This window comes from Colius striatus, unplaced genomic scaffold (genome assembly GCF_028858725.1).
Source record: "Colius striatus isolate bColStr4 unplaced genomic scaffold, bColStr4.1.hap1 scaffold_46, whole genome shotgun sequence".
NCBI classification, from domain to species: domain Eukaryota; kingdom Metazoa; phylum Chordata; class Aves; order Coliiformes; family Coliidae; genus Colius; species Colius striatus.
This window is the reverse complement of record NW_026908527.1, coordinates 983,941-988,256: the sequence shown is the minus strand read 5'-3', so window position 1 is coordinate 988,256 and position 4,316 is coordinate 983,941. Positions and strand designations below refer to the sequence as shown.

At 39.8% G+C, this 4,316-nt stretch overlaps 1 long non-coding RNA gene across 1 annotated transcript; it reads right to left on the bottom strand.

The window, feature by feature from the left end:
• Positions 1-558: 558 nt before the first annotated feature.
• Positions 559-2,458, bottom strand: LOC133629488 (uncharacterized). The gene is made up of 3 exons (XR_009821046.1): positions 2,272-2,458; positions 1,690-1,786; positions 559-648 (listed from the first exon to the last, which is right to left on the bottom strand). It is a non-coding gene; the product is annotated as an uncharacterized LOC133629488 (long non-coding RNA).
• Between the last annotated feature and the right edge of the window lie 1,858 nt (positions 2,459-4,316).

The following is a 4,316-nucleotide window of genomic DNA, read 5'->3' as shown; positions in this document are numbered from 1 at the left end:
AGCCCTGATGCTGTGCGAGCGGTAGTCATAATATTGATATCAACAGTAAGCACAGCACTGCAGGAGCTGCTGTGGAAAATCACTACCGTCCCAGACCCACTACAGACAGTCACAGGAATGCAGACATATTACAAACACTATTGTTTCTGTGTTCAAACGAAACACACAGTCAGTAATATCAATCATGAAAACATCTCCTTAATTGTAGCATTCTTTTTTCATAAAGTGTATGCTCAAAAGACCTTGTAAACTCTTACAAGGGCTCCAAGTTTTCTGCATGTCCAATATGTTCATGTGGCTGCACAGCTTCTGAAGTTGTGTTCTATGTTCTGCATTGTCAGTTCCCAGACCTGTAGGCAAAACCTCAGATTGAACGTCGTATTCGTTAACTGACATCTTCAAGTCTGGAAGCCTGGTAACCCGGACCTTGGATGACAAAACACATCAAGTTGAAACCACAACTCATCAGTAGTCTCTCTCTAACTCTAAGCTACTCTAAGTGAAACTTTAAACATGTACCCATTTATTGATACCTGTAAGTAATTGGTTTTCTCCCAATGTCCCAACAGGCACGTTCCCATGTTTAATTCTTCTCCAGATATTGCCATCTTTTTCATCATAATAGTGTCGTAAGGAACTCGTAGTTAACTCCATGGAACACAACCAAGAGAGCAACCAAGTAAACAATCTGAGCCCTGATTACACAAGTTACAACTGAAATACACACCACACAGAATAACTTCCTAGACCAAAATAGAAGAAGAAAACTGCTGGGGGGACACAGTTAGAAAAACTCTAAACAATAGCATAGCAATCAGAAAAAGGCTGAGATGTGCCATATAGGAAAGGAAGCTGCTAAAGAGAATTACTTCCAGGAATTCCCCGTTTCCACTGTATTTTTCATCTGAAATGGACTGAATGCTCAGATGGAAAACAGCATCACACATTATAAAACACTAACTAACTGTACTCTTGGACAGGACCAAGCAGCCACAAGAGGCACGTCACGATCCTGAGATGGAGGGGTGGCCTTTCTGATGAACTTGTCCAGACAATTAAAAAATAACCAACTCTTTAAGCAAAACTCATCTCTAAGTGAATCTCCTACCAACAAGGTTTTGGGAGAATAGGAGAATGCTGAGAGGAAACACTCACTGCATGGAGGGCTGTTACCTTCTAGTCAGTCTTACCCAGAAGAATATTTGCCAGTGCCTTTATTACAGGCCAGGGAACTGACAGAACAATACAAACATGGCACTGACTAATATTTTCTTTTCAGGAAAACCTGAAGAGTTGACTCTGAGAAAACCAATAATTAAAACAATTTCATCCCATGCCTGAGATTATTGCCATGAGAAGTTATCTCAGTTTACCACAGAATGGCTGTGGCTGGAATGGCCCTCTGGAGATAATTGCATCCAAACTCCCTGCTCAAGCAGGGACACCTAGAATCATGTGCCCAGGACCACATCCTGGTTGCTTCTGATTATTTCCAAGGACAGAGACTCTACAGTCTCTGAGAAACCTGTTCCAGTGGTCAGACACCACCACAGTAAATTATCCAACAGTATTACCTGAATACCGTGTGGAATCAAATTGAACTTGGAACGGACAGAAGCAAAGAAAAGAACAGGTGCTCTTGGTAAAGGAGTTTAGATACAAATATTTTGTAATGCTACAATACTATACCTCCCATTGGGTCAATCCCAGTTGTGTTTCCCAAGGGCAGTACTACTTATGCTTTGTGTAGTTCTCCTTTAAGTGTTTGATGAATAGAATTAGTTACCTAAGGAAAAAAAGTCACTGCACTTGAGGTGAATTCCAACATAACTTTACAATAACTGTAATGAAACAAATCTTCCAAGCTTAAACATGACACGAGTATTAAACAAATAAAACCAGATTTTGTTACTCATTAAGGAAGGAGCTTCCTGAATGGGACAGTACTCAAACACAGTTTCATTTACAGAGGCTACCCTTCCCCCGTTGAATCCCCACAGATGCAAAAGCAGCAATAACGTTTTCTGGAAGAAGATACTGAATTCAGAAGAATTGAAGAAAAAAAATCGCATAAATCTCACTTGATTTTGCAGGAAAACAAACCAAGAAAGCTGACTTCTCAGAATCTGGCCAATAGTAGATATTTCTTGTCAATACTAATGAGGAGTTAAATCTGAAAACTAAGTTTGCAGTCCATTACTGCTTTCTTACAGAAAATAACACACAAAGAGAAATAAAAGAACATACCATTGAAAATCTGATAAATATTACCTTTGGGTTCCACTCCAGTTCATTACCAATGGGTGTCACTCTACAAAGTCCCCAGCCTGAGGTGGCAGACACTGAAACTTGGCAGGTGAGGGAAGCAGCTGGTAACTTTGGACTTGACATGTTCTGCCTTCATCTATATAGTTAATTTTGACACTACAGAACATATTTTCCTTCTCTTTTGGGGAAATATCTAGCACCTGAGCCCTTCAGAGTTGGAGAGGAAACAAAGAATTATTATAGTTGTAAAGTTTCTTCACCTACTTGTGTCTAAAAAAGATTAAACTTTCACAGCACAATGTTCAGTGGTGTGTATGTGGAGCCATTCTGGCTTCCCTTCAGCACAGGCAGCATGGGAGAGCTTTTTAAAGAACAATTTGTACAGCAGAGATTTTTTTGCTAGTTTTCATGGTGGGTTAATTTTAACTTAGCAGTAAAAGTTCTAAACTACTTTGTATTAAAAAGAGCACATGAATAATTTAAATCAAAACAAATCCACATTTTTACCTGTGAACAACTGTTTTCTGACATAAACCATGAAATGCCAGCTTCTCCACATTTTTAACAGCAATCTTATTACCAGGTTCCTTAAAATACCCAATAATTCCTTCAGCAAGAATTGTATATTGGTTCTTCTGCTGATCTACTATTTGACCAAACTAGTTTGTTGCATTTACAACGTGGAGAGGCAGAATCTGAAAGCATAAAATACGTTATAAAGACAACTGATGGTTTCTTAAGTTAATGAGACGTTTTCATGTTGAAGATGACCTACCTCTTTCCAGCCCAAAGAGATGACAAATACTGCTGTACACATGCATTTCAGAGGATGATGACCTCTTATTACTCCAAAGATTAGGAATAATCCTGAATGAATGAATCCTTATGAATGGTAACCGTCCATAGCCCAGTCCAGACTGGACAGAGGTTTATAGAGCAAGATCCATTAGGTCTTGGTGGTATTCCACTTAAATGAACACTAGTGAACTACAGTATTACCTGTCAAGCTACTAACCACTAAGGCATTTCACATCATCCAAGCTTAATTTTAAGTGGTCTCCAACCTTACAATGAGATTTACAAGAACTGACTGGGGAAGCGTGACGCCTTCCCTCTTTTTGCATGGAAAATGCTTGACATAAGCTACCAAGAACACCAATTCACAAAATGCTGGGTGCATTTCATCCAAAGGCTCATGCTAGGCACAAGTACTGAGATACAGCTGAGCGTATGAGGCCAGACAGAAAAGAAGACCAGAAAGGTAATTTCCACTTACTAAAACCCTAAAACTCTCACAGTGCAACTAGAGATTCTTAAAGGAAAGCAACATGATACCGAGTTCTAAACAAAAGAGACAGTGAACACTTATCCAATTGACAACTGATTTGTAAGGCATATATCCAGGCTCTGCAGTCAGCAGAAGCAGAACTAGATGAGGAAAGAGGCCACAACTGCTGTCTTGAGTGCACAAAAGGGAAGTACAAGTTTATAACAGGAGTATTACGAAATCTGTCCAGGTTTCAAGCACTCAAACTGTATCTATAGGTTATCAACGAGTTTGAGCTACCAGCTGCCAACAAAAGCTTATTTATTAGGCAGAAATGGAGTGACACCAAGGAATCCACCCAGTTTTTATTGTGTATTCTCACAACCTATGATTTTTGGGAATGGGGAACACCCATTGATTGCATGACTTGAGTGCACCTGGATTCTAGCTAAAGACAGGACAGGAAGAAAGTGTAAGCAGCTCATCCAAAAAGGAAAGCACCCAGCAGTTCTTAGATCCAAGTACTAACCTTGAAAGGAAGCACCAGTGTCTACACATCTGCCCTCAGCAATCATTATCCAAGGTGGAGACGAGACAGACTCTACAGTACTGCTGTACAGGAAGACTCTCTAGTAAAGTCGGGACTGAAAAGCCAAGTGAAGGGAGTTTTGACATACAAACTGTTACTGAGATGTGAAGAGCCACTATAGCAAAGTCAAACCAGTAACCAGGAAGGTTTCATGACTATTTAACTACTAAAAATGGCAGTCTGAATGTAACA